The sequence below is a fragment of the Anolis carolinensis genome, chromosome 5 (genome assembly GCF_035594765.1).
Source record: "Anolis carolinensis isolate JA03-04 chromosome 5, rAnoCar3.1.pri, whole genome shotgun sequence".
In the NCBI taxonomy this organism is placed as follows: Eukaryota; Metazoa; Chordata; class Lepidosauria; order Squamata; family Dactyloidae; genus Anolis; species Anolis carolinensis.
Window position 1 is genome coordinate 15,671,183 of NC_085845.1, and position 21,925 is coordinate 15,693,107.

General features: G+C 39.7%; 1 long non-coding RNA gene across 2 annotated transcripts in view; it reads left to right on the plus strand.

The window, feature by feature from the left end:
* The first annotated feature begins 2,186 nt into the window (after positions 1 to 2,186).
* The window catches only part of LOC100563409 (uncharacterized), a 29,649-nt gene continuing 9,910 nt past the window's right edge, over positions 2,187 to 21,925 (plus strand). Inside the window, exons 1-2 of one of the 2 annotated variants that reach the window (XR_506390.3) lie at positions 2,189 to 2,293; positions 12,491 to 12,544. This is a non-coding gene — a long non-coding RNA (uncharacterized LOC100563409). Of the gene's footprint in view, positions 2,294 to 12,490; positions 12,545 to 21,925 lie in introns of both variants that reach the window. The other variant, XR_506389.3, reaches the window with a different exon arrangement.

The window sequence follows — 21,925 nt, forward strand, 5'->3', positions numbered from 1 at the left end:
GTTTAGCCGGTATTGCATCACCTGACATTCTTCGGGAAGTGCCAGCCTGTAATGAAAGGATCAAGGCATTGACATCTCTGGCCCATCCTCGCTTCGGATATCAGCCAGCATGTCAGCACCTTAAATCAAGAAACAGCTTCCTAAGATCCACAGAGATACTTGCAGGAACACCTCAGCAAGCGAGAGTCCAAAAGTGGCAGACTAAAAGCCGGAACCTCAATCCATGGCTGATACCAGATGAGAAGCTCCCCCCTGGGCACATTGAAGACTGGGAGACTTGGAAGGCGCTGAACAGACTGCTCTCTGGCACCGCGAGACGCAGAACCAATCTTAGGAAATGAGGCTACAAAGTAGAGTCCACGACATACAAGTGTGGAGAAGAGCAAACTACAGACCACTTACTACAATGCAGTCTGATCCCTGCCACATGCACAATGGAGGACCTTCTCACAGTGACACCAGAGGCACTCCAAGTAGCCAACTTCTGGTCAAAGGAAATCTAGTTTTTAACTTTATGTTTTTAAATACATTATAACTTGATGCTCAATTCGCTTCTGACACATAAATAGATAAATTCTCTCTACTTGTTGTTGCCTTGAAATCATTTCTGACCTATGGCAGGCATACGAAAGCCTATCACAGGCGTCTCTTTGCAAGATTTTCTCAGAAGAAATTTACCATTGTCTTCCTCTGAGGCTGTGAATTGCCTAAGGTCACCCGGTGAGTTTCATGATAGAGTTGGGATTTGAATGCTGGTCTCCAAGGTTCAAAATACAGTAGAGTCTCGCTTATCCAACATAAATGGGCCGGCAGAACATTGGATAAGCAAAAATGTTGGATAATAAGGAGGGAGTAAGGAAAAGCCTATTAAGTATCAAATTACATTATGATTTTACAAATTGAGCAACAAAACATCATGTTTTACAACAAATTGTCAGAAAAAAAACAGTTCAATACATGGTAACGTTTTGTAGTAATTACTGTATTTACGAATTTAGCACCAAAACATCGCAATGTATTGAAAACATTGACTACAAAAACATTGACTACTAAAAGGCAGGATGCGTTCGATAATACAGAATGTTGGATAAGCAAGGTTGGATAAGCGAGACTCTACTGTACTACACCACACTGACTTTTGCCTGCAATTGTAAGTGTTAAAAATATTTCAGTTCCCAGATCAGTCAGTTTCAGTACATTGCTTAGGGGACAAGATGACATCTTGCCTTTCACTTGAGGCAGAAAAATATTTTGAGTCAGCTCTGTCGAAACACATAGCAAAAGAAGTTCCTCAATTATCAGCTTCCCAGTAACCTTTCATTCAATGTATCTGGAAACAATGGCAATATGTACAGAATTACACAATAGATTTCCATTAGACAAAAATCATAACTTATCACTATATACACACATTTGCATGTGCATACCTGGAAACCCCTTTCATAGGATGTAAAAGTGATGCTAAAAGACATGTACTCAAGTTATTAAAATCCTTCAAAGTGGTCTCTTCTGTCAAGGTACACTGCAATAGCTCTTGTCAAAAAACATTTCTGACATGAAATTTATTTTCTGAAGCCATTAAAATGAGATAGCACTGCTATGGATTTTTTTACAAATTACATTGACAGTCTCAAGGCCACCAGCATCCCCTTGATATAATGAAACCAGTGATTTGCAACATGGGATCCTTTTAGCGCTACAGCAAACGATGGCCAGCTGCTAATTTATCACAAATGGAAGTTCATTGTTTTACTTTGGAAAGCAGGATTGCTAAACACCAAGGGACTCATTCAGGAAATAAAAAAAGAAAACAAACTCGGCTTAGACTAATTTTTCAAAAGCATCCTGCACAGACAGCTTATTTGCATTTTCTTGGAGGATTGATGGGGAAAGTTCTTATTACCCTACTTTTCTGGAACTCCTCCGCCTAGAAATCCCATTGCAATGAGCTATGTGTGGCTCCCTAAAGAGATTGGGAGTGAGCTAAAGGTATGTTTATTATATTTATTTTTACACCATGGCAAAGACCTCGTTGAAGCCTCTATCACAGATGGTAAATAGATTGGCCAACTTTTGAGTATTATTTCACTTGTTTCCCGTTCTCTATCAGGCAGCAGTTTCCAGGTGGAAGGCGGTCCCAATCATGGTATTGTGACCTTTTAAATAGTTTCCTTTCTTCGTTCTTAAACTAGTAACACCTGCTAAAATGCCCTCTGTGATACAGCCACTAAAGAGGCAATCCTGTTTATACTGGTGGAGATGTGGGTTAGAATTCAGTTGAGCCTATTCCCAAGTGAGTACAGAATTTCAACTTTAATTAAGAAGATTATAACTTGGTCAGAAATTGTTATGTGTATGGCCCTTACCCACATCGAAATTTTCCCTGTCATGTTATAGTTTGATTTCCATCCCATATTTATCTTCCCTACCTGTTTGTCTATTTGATGTATGTTCTATTTTGATATAGACACTCTTTTTATCAGTTTGATTGTTTGCCCATTTATGTCCATATTGGACCTTTTAATGCTGTGGATGATTGTTTATATTTCCTGCTCTTAATTATGTTTTTAAAACTATAACCTGTTTAATTTGTTTTTAAATGTGATGCTTGTTGTTTTAACTGTTTGACTTTATGATGTTATGTGATTTGTATTGGGCTTGTCTCCATGTGAGCCGCTTTGAGTCCCCGTTGGGGAGATGGAGGCAGCATACAAAAATAAAGTTGTTGTTGTTGTTGTTATTGGTTTGTTGTGGAAATTATTAAGGAGAAAGGGCCATGTGCATGTGCATATTTCTAGTACAATTCAAATAATAGGAGGGTTGTTGTGTGTTTTCCGGGCAGTACGGCCATGTTCCAGAAGTATTCTCTCCAGGAAAGAATGCTTCTGGAACATGGCCATACTGTCCGGAAAACACACAACAACCCTATGATCCCAGCCATGAAAGCCTTCGACAACAGAAATAATAGGACATCAATAATCTTGTAAAGGTAAAGTTTTCCCCTGACGTTAAGTCCAGTCGTGACCGACTCTGGGGGTTGGTGCTCATCTCCATTTCTAAGCCAAAGAGCCGGCATTGTCTGGAGACACCTCCAAGGTCATGTGGCCGGCATCACTCCATGGAATGCCATTACCTTCCTGCCGGAACAGTACCTATTGATCTACTCACATTTGCATGTTTTCGAACTGCTAGGTTGGCAGAAACTGGAGCTAACAGCGGGCGCTCACTCTGCTCCCCGGATTTGAACCTGGGACCTTTCGGTCTGCAAGTTCAGCAGCTCAGCACTTTAACACACTGAACCACTGAGCCACCCATGGCCCATAATATTTATATTATGTTATCTGTCGATTTATGGCATCCCATGAATTTCATAAAATTTTCTTGGGCAAGGAATGACTTACTTACTTAGGCAATCCCTCGTTGTCCGAGTATAATTATCTTCCAGGTGTAGTGTCCTGGTGGTGGATACGTAGGTGACTGTGGAGCCCTATTCTTGAACTGCATGTTCTTCCACAATGAGGACATCAGTTTCCAGGTGGAAGGCCGTCCCAGTCAGGGTTGGCTTGACGCACCTCTCTCTTGGCACGTTTCTCCCTTTCACCCTCCATTCGTGCCTCTTCCAATCCCACAGCACTGCTGGTCACAGCTCAAGGGCCAGGGCTTCCCAGTTCTCAGTGTCTATGGCAAGTTTTTAAGGTTAGCTTTAAGCCCATCTTTTAACCTCTTTTCCTGTCCACCAACATTCCGTTTTCCATTCTTAAGTTGGGAGTACAATAACTGCTTTGAGGATGCTGATGGAGTAGGAGCATTGCTTCAGTGCTGGTTGTCTTTGCTTCTTCCAGCACGCTGACATTTGTCCACCTGTCTTCCCAAGAGATTTTCAGGATTTTTCAGAGGCAACGCTGATGGAATCATTTTAGGAGTTGAGTGTGACTTCTGTAGACAGTCCACATTTCGCAGGCCTATAACAGGGTTGGGAGGACAATAGCTTTTTAATCATCACCTTGGTATCCTTACAAATGTCCCGATCCTCATACACTCTCTGCTTCATTCGGAAAAATGCTGCACTCGCAGAGCTCGGATCGTGTTTCAGTGTCAATGTTGACTTTAGTGGAGAGATGGCAACCAAGGTGACAATCCATCAAGGGGGTGGGCAAGGAATACTCAGAAGTAGTTTACCAATTCTCTGAAATAAGTTTATCCTAACATTGCATTGGCAATCTCTCATCCAAGTACAAACCAGGGCTGACCCTGTCTAGCTTCCAAATTCAGACAGAATGCAGTGGTTTTAAGATTATTATTATTATTATTATTATTATTATTATTATTATTATTATTATTATTATTATTATTATTATTATTATGGCAATGCGTTTTTTACAGATTGCAGAAAGCTACAGGAAATACCACAGGAAGCCGGCAAAATAGCAAATAGCAGTAATTGAAAGAAAAAAAGCATGGTGCAATCGCCTTCATGGTTACAGATTAAATATTTTAAAATCTAATTCAGTTTAATCTAATTTAATTTTCTTTGCTCTGCTTGACTTTTCATCATAATGCATATCTTGTGAAGATGTCTGTGGTTTCAATAAATTCGTATTTTTAATGACTAGTTAAGGTGATGATAAACGTTTGTGCTTTTCACATTTCCATTCCCTCTCACTGCACTAACTACATCTTCCCATCCCAACAATGATTACAACAAACATCTGCTAACTGAGACAATGCTCCCTGCATGTGACGAAGAGGGCTGGAGTCTGCAAAATCTTACATCATATGAAACATTGTTAGATTTTAAATGGAGATGCTGGTAGATCAGGCATGGGCACACTTCAGCCCTCCAGGTGTTTTGGACTTCAGCCTACCGGCTGTTAGGAATTGTGGAAGTTGAAGTCCAAAACACCTGGAGGGCCAGTTTGCCCATGCCTGTGTTAGATATATAAAGGTAGGTATTACGAACTGTTGTTTTTTTCTGAAAGGACTAACAAAACTACCCTCTTGAAAACTTTGAAGAGAACTCTACTGTGTTAAGAAGAAATTTAAAGCAAGCGCCAATCCCATTGGACCCATTGGTCAGACATGCCACCCCACTTGAACCCATTCTTGAACCTCTTGATATTAGTAACCCTTTATACATCTTCACTATGGCAGCTGTTTTAGTTCCCTGACACATTGCAGAAGTAAAAATATTCTATGTTTAGATACATTAATAGATAACTTCTAGGTGCATTTACTGAGATACAAAAGCCATTTAGCTTAGGGTGCATCTATTCTACATTGTAGAATTCATGCCGTTTGTCATAACTCAATATTGTGAAATCATTGGAGTTGTAGCTTCACATGGGCTTGAGCCTTCTCTGCCTAAGAGTGCTGCTTCTTCACCAAACTACAACTCCCAAATAGGGAGCCACGGTGGCGCAATGGGTTAAACCAATGATTCCCAAACTGGGTCCCAGGTATTTTGGTCTACAACTCCCAGAAATCCCAGCTAGTTTACCAGCTGTTAGGATTTCTGGGAGTTGAAGACTAAAACATCTGGGGATCCACAGATTGAGAACCACTGGGTTAAACCCTTGTGCCGGCTGAACTGTTGACCTGAAGTTTGAAGGTCTGAATCTGCGAGACGGGGTGATCTCCTGTCTGTCAGCTCCAGCTTCCCATGCAGGGACATAAGAGAAGCTTCCTAGCAGGATGGTAGCACATCTGCGCGTCCCCTGGGCAACATCTCTGTAGACCAGTGGTTCTCAACCTGGGGTCCCCAGATGTTTTTGGCCTACAATTCCCAGAAAACCAGTTTACCAGCTGTTAAGATTTCTGGGAGTTGAAGGCCAAAACATCTGGGGACCCACAGGTTGAGAACCACTGATGTAGATAGCTGATTCTCTCACACCAGAAGCGACTTGTCTCAATTTGCTGGTATGATTTTAAAAAAACCAAATATCTGGATTTTCTAAAAAATACCTACCACAATATGCTTCTATCTACTACTCATTTGCTTTTTCAAATTCTAAAGCATTGAGTCAAAGTGGTGTCAAACCGCATTCATTTTACAGTATAAATGCACCCTGAAGAGCATTACAAAATCCACATAAAACTAGACATACAACCCTAAGGCCAAGATCCACTTGGCTGGGTGTCAGTCTCCTTTACCTTAATGGGAATGGTTTCCAAGTAGGTCTGTATATAGAGCTGCACTTTTTTGCGTGTTATTAGTTCCAAACACTGCCAAAATATCTCCAATCGTTAGACACAAACTCTTTTGACTTTCCTTTCTACCTTCAATGTCTTATAAAGAGAAACCAGAAGGGCCTGTTTGCTTGGTAAACAGTCATTAGTGTCAACCCATCATATTGAGTTCTCAGACATAAACTACTTCATGACAATATTTATTATTCATGCAATTAGATAACTAGCCTTCCTTTAGGCTCAGGTACATAAAAACAAAAACAAAAGTGTACCGTGCTATGGGATGAACATGAAGCTGTCAGAGCAGATCAGCTGTGACAGCCTAACCTAATTTGCTGCTGCTTATAGCTGTTATAAACAGAACTATCATAATGTTCCACTTCCCCGAAATTCAAATTACCCATCAGTGGGTCACCCACATACCAATTTACGCATATCTATGAATATTTGGAAGACGTAAATAGAGGAAGAAAAAGATCCCTGATCTTAAAGCAGGAAAACAATATTTGTATACTGTTGTAATTATGTGCAAAGAATAAATAATTTCAGTGGCCGGTGGAAGAGAGAAGCCTCCACAGGCTTGCCTTTGAATGGTGCTAGGAACAACTTCAATGCAAGACTGAGACAAATCGGTTTGCTTGATTGTTATTTCTTCTAGGCTCTAAGAAAGGAATGGGTTTTTCTGAAGTTGAACTGACAAGATCCTATTTAAAAAATCAGAAAAATCCAAAACATGTTATCTTCAGCAAAAGTTGAGTTCATTTCCAAAGGGGAAAAGCCAGCTTTCTCTCTCATTATCATTCTTAGAGCATAAATAAGATGTTACAAGGCACAGGTGCAGGTGTTTGCTACATAATGTATATGCAGCAGGTTGTGGGTTGTCAGGGAGAATTTTAATGCAGAGGACTGGATTGTGAGAGAAAGATTAGTGGAAGAAAAGGAAGGTCTTAATTCTTCCTCTACTCATTGGTTTCTTATACAGTAGAGTCTCACTTATCCAACATAAACAGGCTGGCAGAACGTTGGATAAGCGAATATGTTGGATAACAAGGAGAGATTAAGGAGAAGCCAATTAAACATCAAATTAGGTTATGATTTTACAAATTAAGCACCAACACATCATGTTATACAACAAATTCGACAGAAAAGGTAGTTCAATACGCAGTAATGCTACATAGTAATTACTGTATTTACGAATTTAGCACCAAAATATCACGATGTATTGAAAACATTGACTACAAAAATGCATTGGATAATCCAGAACGTTGGATAAGCAAACGTTTGATAAGTGAGACTCTACTGTATTATCTTTCCTAACCCATACTTGCTTACTATCATTTTCTCCCTGGAAATAAATGCTGCTGGGAAAAAGTTCCATTAGGGATGACATGCATGGAAAAATTAGCAGGAAGGTGAATTCCTATTAAGCAACTATTCTTCCTTCTTCTGATTCTTTTCTATAAAATGTCCCACTAAAAATAATAATAATAATAATAATAATAATAATAATAATAATATTTTTATTTTTATATCCCGCCTCCATCTCCCCGGGGGGACTTGGGGCGGCTTACAAATACAGAATGAACATACAATAACATCAAGTACCGAATAAAAATGCACAAATGTAAATTAAAAAGATGTTTTTAAATCACGTTACCCTGGTGAATATCAGCTTAGGACTTTGGCCATCCTTCCATAGAAAGAAATTCCTTCGTTATGAGACACCTACTCAAATAAAGCTTGCATTTTGTGAGCGGACTTTGTAGTTATTAGACCTGCTGGCTTCTACATTATTGGAACTATAGCTAGCATTTGTTGTTGTAGCTGCTGTTATTGTTGTTATGTATCCCCAAGTCAAAAAAGAAGCACAATGAAAGCCCTGGCAGACTGTGCAAAAAGAACCTTCAAACCCCACCTCCTCCAAGGTGAACTGAATCACCTAAACTGGGCTCTACAGGCAAATGGATACTCCATCACAGACATCCAAAAAGTTACAAGGCCAACAAATCACGAGAGTAAAGACAAAGATCCACCCAGAGGAAAAGTGTTCTTATCATATATCAAGGGAACCACTGACCACATAGGGAAGCTGATGAAGAAACACAAACTACAAACTATCTACAGATCCACTATTAAAATTCAATAAATGCTATGTTCAGCAAAGGATAAAAGGGATAATCTCTCATCACTGTGGGAATCTACCATATACCATGTAGCTGTGGACATGTCTACATAGGGATCACCAAACAGAGCATTGCCCAGACACGAATCAAGGAACATGAAAGGCACTGCAGACTAATTCAACCAGAGAAGTCAACCATAGCAGAGCACTTGATGGACCAAACTGGACACAGGATATTATCTGCGAACACAGAAATGCTAGACCACTCTAACAACCACTGCGTCAGACTACACAGAGAAGCCATTGGAATCCACAAGCATGTGGACAATTTCAACAGAAAGGAGGAGACCATGAAAATTAACAAAATATGGCTACTCATATTTAAAAACAATAAAACCAGGACAGCAAATAAAGAACAACATTCAGAAAACAAAGGAATTCCAGAAAAGACACAATCAGGGCTGGTTAACACCTCCAAACAAATTATTATCTCAGGCAAGAAGCAGCCAGGCTTTGAATCTACAAGGCCATTAAATACTAATCAAGTTGGCCATTTGCAACATTCATACTTTCCTCAAACAGACAAGAGTTTTTTCTCCCAACCTAGATTTTCCATAGATATATAAATCCCACTTGTCTAGTTTCCAACAGACCTCACACCTCTGAGGATGCCTGCCATAGATGTAGGTGAAACGTCAGGAGAGAATGCTTCAGGAACATGGCCATGCGGCCTGGAAAACTCACAGCAACCCAGTGATTCCAGCCATGAAAGCCTTCAACAACATATCCCCAAATCATTCCGACTTATGGTGACCATGAAATGATCCTATCGCGGGTTTTTTTGACAAGGTTTGTGCAGAATAGATTTAACAATTTCTTTCCTCCAAAGTGGAAAGTATATGACTTGTCCAAAGTCACCCATTGGATTTCCTTTGCCGAATATGGGTTCAAATCCTGTTTCTCCAGAGTCATATTCCAACACTTAAACCTTGGCTCTCGTAACTGGTATAGTTTTTAGCATTTTGTTTGTCATTTTACTGTGAACTACATTACTACAATGTGTTTGAATTAGCCAACATAGTCTAAAGTCAGACCACTGGAGTTTCTTCACAATAGAGAACAGCTGCAGTTAGATTAAGATTTTTCTAACATTTCTTTTAATGGGATTTGCTCATGCTGTTCCTCATCCAACCTCCTCGGCTTCCTTCAAGTATCTTGCTGACAATCCTTAACCTGCAGGTTAAATCCATTACTAGGAACTTTGCTTCTTGAACCCTTGGTTGTTTGCCCTTGGGGCAATCACAACTAAATCACGCAAGGATCACCAGCAATTATCTGCCTGCTCTTTTCCTCACCTCCCCCCCCCCCCCAATTCGCTGCCCCCTGAAGCTGTCCATCTGGGGCCGTTGAGATTGCGCTGGAGATGATGGATTGAGATATAGTCAGTTGCACATCCTACCACTGGTGCAATATTGTTACAGTAAATTCATCATCCTGACACATTCATAATACTTAAGCACACAACTATGGTTATTGCATTGAGCTCTGCTGGATTATTCGCTACATTATAAAGCTTCATTGCACATATTCCGCCCCTTCCCTCACAAAAAAGACGATTATTGCCTTGAATGGCTTTAATAAGGGTCCCTCCTCTGTTGTAGTCTGTAAGTGTATCACAGACTGAAGGCTTCTTTGCCCAAAAAGGTCCTATGTGAAAATTACTTCTTGGTAAGGGAAATACATTGTATGAAGAAAATTTCAGCACTTATACGTTCAGTAGGAATCTGCGACCAATCACCACGCAAACATCTTTAGTGGTACAGGTTGGTTTCTCTTAGTTTTTTTATATGTTGGAATACCCTTATATGCATATATGTAATAACGGCACAGGTAGAATTCCTCTCCAAAACGGCAGAGTTCAAATGTTGGCTCCAACCATGGTCATATTGCTGGATTCCAATGTTTAATATACATTTCAAAGAGCTTAGTTATAACTGGAAATACTTCTAAGGCACTAAATCATGATCTTGAAAGCTTAGCTGGGTCAACCCCAGTTAGTGTTTGGATGGAAGACCACTAATGATTCCCAAGTGTACTTACTTAGGCGATCCCTCATTGTCCGAGTATTATTGTTTTCCAGGTGTAGTGTCCTGGTGGTGGATACGTAGCTGACTGTAGAGCCCTATTCTTGATCCACATGTTCTTTCACAGTGAGGACCTTGGTTCCCAGGTGGAAGGCAGTCCCATTCAAGGTTGGCTTGGCACACCTTCCTCTTGGCACATTTCTCTCTTTTGCCTTCCATTCGTGCCTCTTCAAATTCCACAGCACTACTGGTGGTCACAGCTGACCTCCAGCTAGAGTGCTCAAAGCCCAGGGCTTCCCAATTCTCAGTGTCTATGCCACACTTTTTAAGGTTAGCTTTAAGCCCATCTTTCAATCTTTTTTCCTGACCACCAACATTCTGTTTTCCATTCTTGAGTTGGGAGTATAGTAACTACTTTGAGAGACAATGATTCAGATAATGTGTCATTCAGTCCAGCGGAGTTGATGGCATAGGAGCATCACTTCAATGCTAGTGGTCTTTGCTTCTTCCAGCACACTGACATTTGTCTGCCTGTCTTCCCAAGAGATTTGCAGGATTTTTTGGAGGCAACACTGATAGAATCGTTCCAGGAGTTGACTGTGACGTCTGTAGACGGTCCACGTCTCGGAGGCATATAACATGGTTAGGAGGACAATCGCATTATAAACAAGCATCTTGGTATCCTTACGGATGTCCTGATTCTCAAACACTCTCTGCTTAATTCGGAAATATGCTGCAGATTATATAAAAATGTTGTAGATTATATTTCAGAGGAAGGACATTTCCAAACCCTATGAAATTAATGATGCCACCATAGGTTAATGGGAGACTTAAAGACAAATACACATGAATACTCATACACCAATAGTGGTAATAAACTATAGCTTTCATTATTTTTCAAAGTAACTGCCCTGGAAAGGAAATATCAGTACTGGTTCTCCATTGTATTTACTTGCTTTACTAATTTTCCTACTAAACCCTGGCAGGGAATTCCACAGGGATAGATGGCATCGCTGTCTGAAATCAACATTTGTTTAATGCACCGATGGAGATGTTATGCCACTCAGATACTGTTGGCTCTAATATCCACCAGTAATGCTGGAATTAATCATTCAACAACATCTAGAAGGCAACAGATGCTCTTTTCATGTTAAATTAATCTGAAAAGCATCTTATGAAGTTGTGGGCAATGGAAGAATGTTAAACTAAAATGACTCCTTGGTGTCCATCAAAGCAAATCTTACATTATGTTCTTAAATCAAATTGTATTATGGTCCTAACTTAAGCTTTGAAGTATAGGTGGAAGAAGAGGCTGTTGGAAATATTCTTTGCATTTTTTTTCATGTCAGGAGCGACTTGAGAAACTGCAAGTTGCTTCTGGTGTGAGAATACTGGTTTGCAATACTATATGGAAATATTATTTCATATTCTGATTGTATAATGTGGGCAATTCACATACATATAAATCAACAGTATAGAACTATTTCTACCATATTGATAGCAAACCTTAATCTAATGTTCCATATTTAATTTTGAAGCAATTGCTGTTGTCAGATTTAATTTGGCAGCCTATAATGCAAAACAAAATCATTCAGTCCCTCCTTTTTAGTACCAGGAAAACTAAGAAATGAGATGTTCATCTTGTGTAATCGTGTAAATCACTGTAGCTTTAGAACTATGGACGGTCAACCAAAAAGTACAATCAATAAGATTAGGAGCAGTTTATAAAGGTCAAGACACATCAATATTGGCATTTAATTGACCCAATTCTCCAGAGTGAAAATGGGAAGGAAAGATATCAGCACTTTCCTGTGAAATGCACATACATTCCTGGACAGAGTCGATGCCGCTGAATCAGCAAGCGCCCTTCTCCTCCTAACCCCCCTTTACAAGCACTAACAGCATAATACGTTGAAGTAGATTTGTTTTCTCCCTAGATTGCTGATGTTCTTTTTTTCGGCATTGGCTATTGTCATGTGCAAACTAGACAAAACAGTAAGGAACAGCTGCTCTATTGAGCCAGACAGTTCAGTGTAATGAAGTGAACATGACACAAGCAACTCTGTCCACATTAATGATTTGCCTGTCTCTTTTTCAGTTGGGAATGCAGTTATCATCTATCAGTCTTTGGTTTGTTTTTCCTGACAGTATGGTAAGCAATGGGTTGAATTTATTAGGTGCAATGTGAGACGCATTTGTATTTCTGTATGTCTGGGGAACTGAATTTGTGCTACACTGCAGACCTGATAATATAGTGGTTTTTATAGATCTATGACGAATGACAAATTAGAGCCCCTGGTAGTGCAGTGGATTTAACTGCTGAGCTGCTGAACTTGCTGACCGAAAGGTCGATATTTTGAATCTGGGGAGTGGGGTGAGCTCCCTTTGTTAGCCCCAGCTTCTGCCAGCCTAGCAGTTTGAAAACATGCAAATGTGGGTAGATCAATAGGTACCGCTTCAGCGGGAAGGTAACAGTGCTCCATGCAGTCATGCTGGCCACATGATCTTGAAAGCTGGATGGCCATCTTCTAACTCTGATTCTGACTCATTATATGACATCAAAGGTGTTCAACTCTCTTTGTATCTATTATCTAAAGTAATGTGGTGAAGTATCTCAGTCTTTCATAATCTAGCTATCCTGTGTGACTGACCACCTAGTTTACCCTGTGGTTCATTTATTTTCAGCACAACTGCACAATTATAGTATTTTTAAAAATTGACAAAGATATGTCTATACACATAATAAAAGTGAAAATGTGTATGTGTGTATGTGGCGGAAGTGTCCGCTTACACGGACAGACTCCCGCCTCCATAAAGAGCTTTAACTTCCACCACGCAGGAGACCCCAGTGGCCCTCCCCCCAGTGACATTGCACCGTAGTAGGTAGTGGAAATGTAGCAAGATGGGGAGTTATTGCTTGGTTTTGCCTATCAATAGCTAAGGATGTGAGAAGCATAGAGGGAAGGCAAACCGATAATGAATGTACATAACATTTTGTGATAGGCAACGGCCTAACTGCAATTCTAATTTGTTTGTTTGTTATGATAAAGTCCAGAGTCTTGGCTATGCCTTCTCAGCAAGCGTATCTTTGCAATGTCCTGGAAGGATAAAGGAACCCACAGTAAAACCCTACAATACGAAACTAATGAGATATTCATTAGAAAACAAAAAGCTAGCTAATAATGCATGAAAAACTAATGAGAGTGATATTAAACATGACACTTGCACAATATTTGACAGATAATGAAATTAAGCAGCAGTATGCCAGTTCTATGAAGGACTGATGCCTATAAGTTGAACTCAGTGACATGAAGAGGAACCACAGCAGTGAAGTATTTCTAGCAGCAAAGTGTCACATAAAAGAAAGTGAACCACACACGCAATTTTTGTTATTATTGTTGTGTGACCTCAAGCCATTTCCAACCTGTGGCACCCAAGACAAATCTATCACATGGTTTTCTTGACTATTTTTTTCAAAGGGTTTGGCTTTGCCTTCTTTTGAGGCTGAGAGAGTGTGACTTAGCAAGGTCGCCCAGTGGGTTTCCAAGGTAGAAATCAGCCCTGGTCTCCCAGTGTCCTAATCCAACACTCAAACCAGGCTGTGTCTCACATATCTCCATACCAAAGTCCATTCTCCTTTTCTCTGGTGCTGCACATCACTTCAGAGTTATCGCTGTGTGTGTACATGTAAAGAATGCAGAGATGTCTCTATACATATTTAATGCTGTTATTAAAAACTTGAGTTCACATTGTGGAGGGGGAAAAACATGTCTACACTTTAGATATATAACGTATGAGAACAAGAAACAAAGCCAGACCTGAGAACTATCACAGAGGTCTCTTATTGTAACTGATTTAGCAGCAAAAGAATTAATCAAAATTCAAATATTGAGATTCCTTTATCTATATAATTCATTTTGCCAGAAGTAGCACTTTTGTGGAATGGGGAAAGTGTGTCTCTGATGGACAAGCCTCACAATCCCTTGTCACTCACAATCCTACCTTGGACATATGGGTACTATATTCGGAAGGGCAATTTTTCCCCCATTCTATGGACTAGTGGATGGATAGTTAACTCTAACTCATCCACAGCACTTCAGTTGTCACTGCATCTGGGAAAAGCCAATCAAAGAATAATACAAGAAGAAATGCTCTAGCCTGAGATACAAAATTATGGGAGATGGAGATATTTTCCCATGTCCCTTGTGCAGCCTTTCATCAAATAGCACAGTACCTCCACGGCACCAGTGCCATCATTTCAACTGTTCTATAATTTAGTGGTTACATTTTGTCAATGAAGCACCAGATATAATATCTAAGGCCAGCCAAGACATTTTGCATTCAGAAATAGAACAAATAGCACCCCCAATTATCAAAGTCAAGGTAGACGGTATTAAATGTGTAGGACAAGGAGTTGCCAAATTAGGACTGTGCCCAGCCCTGAGATTTCAGGGTCTACAGAGCTACTTAAATTCATCTTACAATGTCACAGGAGGCACACATTAAGAATATAGCTGCACAGAATATACCTTTCAAATTAAAAAGTATGAAAAATGAGGAAGATGTGCATGCCCAGTGTGTTTTCACCCTGAGAGTCCCATCTAGCCATCCCTTGCCCTAAAACTGGATAAAAGGATCTAAGCACAAATTGTCTAATCACAACTAGAGCCATTCAGACAGCAGGATAAAGATGGTACTATTTTCTAGCAACTCTGTTGGGATCCGAGGCACAAATTCTTATTAATACTCGTCTTGGCAGTAAATACAGTTGGCCCTCTGTATTCACAAATTCTGCATCCATGGATTCAACAATTTGCAACTTGATTTAAAATAATAATAACAATAATCTAAATGGTAATATCTAATAGAATTGCGCATCCCCAGGTTTTGATATCAACGGGGACCTTGAAACCAAATTCCTGTGGATACCAAGCAATAACAACTAAAAATGTTAAAACTAACAATTTGCTTTCCATAGAAGATGCCTCAAAACCATTGCCTGAAAGGAATGTTTTAGGGTGCATCTACTCTGTAGAACTGATGCAGTCTAACACCACTTTAACTTTTGCAGAGAGAACATACATTTCCAAAAGTAAGGCAGTCCCGACAAAGATTTCCTTGAGGCACCTTCTTCTTGGCAAGTTTCTCTCTTTCATCTTCTATTCGTGCCTCTTCAAAATCCATAGCACTGTTGGTAACAGCTAGCCTCCAGTTAGATAGCTCTAGGGCCAGAGCTTCCCAGTTCTCAGTGTTTATTCCACATTTTTAAGCCTTGTTTTAAGCTCGTCTTTAAATCTCTTTTTCTGCCCACCAATATTCCATTTTCCATTCTTGAGCTAAGAGTAAAGTAACTGCTTTGAGAGATGGTGATTGGACATTTGGACAAAGTGGCCAGTCCAGCAAAGTTGATAATGGAGGATCATCAATGCTGGTGGTCTTTGCTTCTTCCAGAACGCTGACATTTGTCTGCCTCTCTTCCCAAAAGATTGCAAGATTTTTCGAAAGCTGATGGAATCTTTCTAGAAGCTGAGAGTGACATCTGTAGATGGTCCACATTTCACAGGAGTATAACAGAGTTGGAAAGACAATAGCTTCATAAACAATCATCTTGGTATCCCTACAGATGTCCTGATCCTCTAAAACTCTTTGCTTCATTTGAAAAAAATACTGAACCCGCATTGCTCAGACCGTTTTGTATTTCATCGTCAATGACGACTTTTGTGGAGAGGTGACTGCCTAGGTAGAGGAAATGGTCAACATTTTCTAGAGTTGCAATATTAAACTTTATTTCAGGCATTACAAAGGGTTTGGTTAGTGCTTGGTGGTAGAACATTTTGGTTTTCTGGATGTTCGATGGGAGGCCAGGCTTTCATATGCTTCTGCAAAAGTGCTTAAAGTGGTTTGCAGATCTTCTGAATGAGCACAGACTACATTATCATCAGCATATTGAAGTTCTATAACAGAAGTTGTTATCACTTCACTTTTGGCTTTCAGGCTGCTGAGTGTCAGTGTAGACACTCATCAGCAAACTCTGGCCCTCCAGATGTTTTGGACTTCAACTCCCACAGCTGGTAAACTGTTAGGAATTGAGGGAACTGAAGTCTAAAATACCTGGAGGACCGAAATTTGCCTGGTGTTGAACAATAGGTAAAATCTACAGCAGAATCCACCACTCTCCTCTGTTCAAACTCCGTTTGTATAGGGTCAGCTTCGGGGTAGAGAACATTGCCTGTCTGTATTTAATGTGGGATAATTTGTTTGGCTATTGCGAGCAGCTGCGGTGGCTTATTGTCAGTCAGGAAGGCAGCGTACAAATACGTTAAATCAGCAATAAATAAAGTGCAGATGGTCAGCCCCTGAAGGCTCAGTAGCTAGCCATGCTTTTCTCCTTACAATTGGCTTGGGTATAAAACTGGATTTTGCATCCCAAAAATGTCCAATCACAATTAGAGTCGTTCATATGGCACTATGTTCTAGCAATAAGAAGCAATATAAATACTGAGGCATGGTTGGGCCATGATACACAATTAACTATTTATTTTTCAGAAAAAGTAGATCTCTGAGTATTTTGCACCAGTGTTGATGAGAAGGGCCAAACACTATCACACTGCAAATGTAAACATATCAAGGCCAACTGCAATAATAAAATAATAATATATATGGCATTAAATCAGGCATGGGCAAACTTCGGCCCTCCGGGTGTTTTGGACTCCAACTCCCACAATTCCTAACAGCCTACCGGCTGTTAGGAATTATGGGAGTTGAAGTCCAAAACACCCGGAGGGCCGAAGTGTGCCCATGCCTGTGTTAGATATATAAAGGTAGGTATTACAGACTGTTGTTTTTGCTGAACAGCTGAAGTTTGCCCATGCCTGCATTAAATGGAAAATAGTACATTAGTGAACTGATCATTGTTTGAAGAATCAGGGTGGCAAACAGCAATCATAAAACATGTTTCCATTAGGTTGCTTTGAATACTGTTTAAGAAAAAGGCAAAGACAAGCTGTTAGGAATTGTGGGAGTTGGAGTCCAAAACACCTGGAGGGCCGAAGTTTGGCCATGCCTGTTATAGAGACTGAGGGAATTCAAAATACAGTAGAGTCTCACTTATCCAACATAAACGGGCCGGCAGAACGTTGGATAAGCGAATATGTTGGATAATAAGGAGAGATTAAGGAGACGCCTATTAAACATCAAATTAAGTTATGATTTTACAAATTAAGCACCAAAACATTATGTTATACAACAAATTTGACAGGAAAAGTAGTTCAATATGCAGTAATGCTTTATAGTAATTACTGTATTTACAAATTTAGCACCAAAATATCACAATGTATTGAAAACATTGACTACAAAAATGCGTTGGATAATCCAGAACGTTGGATAAGCGAGTGTTGGATAAGTGAGACTCTATTGTAATTCTATCTATAGAACTTTAAAACAAAATGATCTTTTCTGAATGTAAATACTGCCACCTTGTGAGCAGTGGCAAACAATACAGGCTGAAAAATAAAAATTTGGAAATTGGATTTTATTTCTGGCAAATAGAAAATGGATTCTAAGATTCACCGGAACAGATATAACTTATTGACCACTAAATTGTATTGATTTACAGACTTTAGGGGATTTGATTTAATCATATCATATATATATATATATATATATATATATATATATATATATACTCTTCCAATAAGAACGCAGGAAGTCGCCTCTGTATGTATCAGTATTAGTTAGATAATAGAGATGTTAGTTAAGTTTTTAAGGCATTGAATTGTTGCCTGTCTGTAAGCTGTCTTGAGTCCCCTCCGGGGTTGAGAAAGGAGGGATATAAATATAGTAAACAAATAAATATATCAATTTATGAATGTCAATCATAGAATAATACAGTTGGAAGAGACCTTGTTGACCATCCAGTCCAACCCCATTCTGCCAAGAAGCAGGAAAACGCATTCAAAGCACCCCCGACAGATGGCCATCCAGCCTTTGTTTAAAAGCCTCCAAAGAAGGAGCCTCTATCTACACTCCGGGGCAGAGAGTTCCACTGCTGAAGAGCTCTCTCTCATAGTTCAGGGAGTTCTTCCTAATGTTCAGGTGGAATCGCCTTTCCTAGTTTGAAGACATTGTTCCGAGTCCTGCTCCCTGGCAGCAGAAAGGAAGCCTGATCCCTCTTCCCTATGACTTCCCCTCACATATTTGTACATGGCCATCATGTCTCCTCTCAGCCTTCTCTGCTGCAGACTAAACATGCCCAGCTTTTTAAGCCGCTCCTCATAGGGCTTGTTCTCCAGACCATTTATCATTCTAGTCGTCCTCCTCTGGACACATTCCAGCTTGTCAACATCCCCCTTAAATTGTGGTGCCCAGAATTGTATACAGTGTGATTCCAGGTGTGGCTTGACCAAGGCAGAATAGAGGGGTAGCATGACTTTCCTGTATCTAGACACTAGACTCTTATTTTTGCAGGCCAAAATCCCATTGGCTTTTTTAGCAGCCACAACACATTGTTGTCTCATGTTCACCTTCAAGATCTTCTCCCTCGCCCGGTGCGCACCTTTCAATGCTTTGCTTGTTCTTTTTAACACTGTATTTTATTTATTATTTAATTATTTAATTATTTAATTATTTAATTATTTAATATTTAATTATTAAGGGGTGCTTTGCTTGTGCTTTTGGTGCACAAAGGTAGAAGGGGGTTGGACTAAATGGCTCAAGGGGTCTCTTCCAGCCCTCTTTATTATTCTTATTATGATTACTATTATTATGATTATTAACATTGAGGCTGGATGGTCATCTGTCAGGAGTGTTTTGCTTGTTGCGTTTGATGCACAAAGGCAGAACGGGGTTGGACTAAATGGCCCAAGGGGTCTCTTCCAACCCTCTTTATTGTTGTTGTTGTTGTTGTTGTTGTTATTAATAATATTAATATTGAGGCTGTGTGGCTATCTGTCAGGGGTGCTTTGATTATGTTTTATTTATTTATTTGCAACATTTATATACCGCCCTTCTCACCCTGAAGGGGACTCAGGGCAGTTTACAAGTATATATATATATACAATATATTATATTATACAACTATATCGCAATATTATTAGTAATATTGCATGTAATATAAATATACAATTATAATAGTGAATTATAATTATTATTACATTGTATTACATCATAATATTATTAATATTATGTATATACAATGTATTATAATATTATATTGGTGCACAAAAGCAGAAGGGGGTTGGACTAGATGGCCCAAGGGGTCTCTTCAAACCCTCTTTATTATTTTTATGATGATGATGTTTATAATTATTATCATTATTTTATGACACAGCAAACAAGATAGATATGCTGGATTTCGTATCACAAAATCACAACTCAAACACTTCCCAAGTGTCTAGGACTGTGTGATGTATTTTTGGATGATGTGCGCAGATCCCAGTATTATTATTATGAACATTGAGGCTGTATTTGTTCCCATTTTGTTTTTATTATTATTACTAGCTGTGCCCGGCCACGCGTTGCTGTGGCTTAGTCTGGTGGTGTTGGTCAGTCTACATTAGGTTGTATTGATGCTGTGACCTCCACCCTTCTTTATACTCACATTAGTAGTAGTATTTGAAGTCTGTTACCTTCTTCAATTTTTGTGTTGATTGATAATTGCTTGAGATCCCTGTTGTCTTTGGTTTGTTGTTAATTGTAATGTCTGATTCTGCTGAGTGCGGTTTATATTTTTATTGTGGTACAATAGTCTTTTTTTTGTTTTGCCTGTGTAGGTGTTTATTATTATTGTTGTTGTAGTGATTATGAAGGTTGGATAAGTTAGATGCTACTGTATTGTTTTTTGAAGGCTCAGTGTAGCACTGACTGGCCTCTCAGCCTCAGTGACTGGCTGTTTCTTGCCTGTGATGGTGTTGATTCTTATTGTTGTTGTTGTTGTCATTGTTATTATTGTAATTGTTTTTTTGGAGGCCGAGTGTGAATGTAGGGATTGGGGAGGTGGATGAGTTGTGTTGTCAAATGTTGTATTTGTTATAGTCACAATGCGTTGTTGTGAGTTTTGTGGGTCTGGATTGTGGTTTTGTGGTGTGGTTGTGTTGTTACAACTGAGAGGCAAGGCTTTTGTGTTGTGTTGCGAAGTTTTGTATTTCTGGGTCGTTTAGTTGTGTGCCAAGTTTTGTATTTCTGGGGCGTTTAGTTGTGTTGTTATAGTCACGATGCATTGTTGTGAGTTTTGTGGGTCCGGATTGTGGTTTTGTGGTGTGGTTGTGTTGTTACAATCGGGAGGGAATGCTTTTGTGTTGTGTTGCCAAGTTTCGTATTTCTGGGGAGTTTAGTTGTGTTGTTATAGTCATGATGCGTTGTTGTGAGTTTTGTGGGTCCGGATTGTGGTTTTGTGTTGTGGTTGTGTTCTTACAACTGGGAGGCAAGGCTTTTGCGTTGTGTTGTCAAATTTTGTATTTCTGGGGCGTTTTGTTGTGTTATAGTCACGATGCGTTGTTGTGAGTTTTGTGGGTTCGGATTGTGGTTTTGTGGTGTAGTTGTGTTGTTACAACCGGGAGAAAAGGCTTTTGTGTTGTGTTGTCAAGTTTTGTATTTCTGGGGTGTTTAGTTGTGTGCCAAGTTTCGTATTTCTGGGGCGTTTAGTTGTGTTGTTATAGTCACAATGCGTTGTTGTGAGTTTTGTGGGTCTGGATTGTGGTTTTGTGGTGTGGTTGTGTTGTTACAACCTGGAGGGAAGGCTTTTGCGTTGTGTTGCCAAGTTTCGTATTTACGGGGCGTTTAGTTGTGTTGTTATTGTCACGATGCGTTGTTGTGAGTTTTGTGGGTCCGGATTGTGGTTTTGTGTTGTGGTTGTGTTCTTACAACTGGGAGGCAAGGCTTTTGCGTTGTGTTGTCAAATTTTGTATTTCTGGGGCGTTTTGTTGTGTTATAGTCACGATGCGTTGTTGTGAGTTTTGTGGGTTCGGATTGTGGTTTTGTGGTGTAGTTGTGTTGTTACAACCGGGAGAAAAGGCTTTTGTGTTGTGTTGTCAAGTTTTGTATTTCTGGGGTGTTTAGTTGTGTGCCAAGTTTCGTATTTCTGGGGCGTTTAGTTGTGTTGTTATAGTCACAATGCGTTGTTGTGAGTTTTGTGGGTCCTGTGTGGTTTTGTGGTGTGGTTGTGTTGTTACAACTGAGAGGCAAGGCTTTTGCATTGTGTTGCCAAGTTTTGTATTTCTGGGGCGTTTAGTTGTGTTGTTATCGCATGATGCGTTGTTGTGAGTTTTGTGGGTCTGGATTGTGGTTTTGTGGTGTGGTTGTGTTGTTGTAACCTGGAGGCAAGCCTTTTGCATTGTGTTGCCAAATTTCGTATTTCTGGGATGTTTAGTTTTGTTGTTATAGTCACTGCGCAAACAACTTTATCATTTTATATATATAGATTATTATTTTCGTGTCAGGAGCAACCAGAGTTGCTTCTGGAGTGAGAGAATTAGCCGTCTGCAAGGACGTTGCCCAGGGGACGCCCGGATGTTTTGATGTTTTTACCATCCTTGTG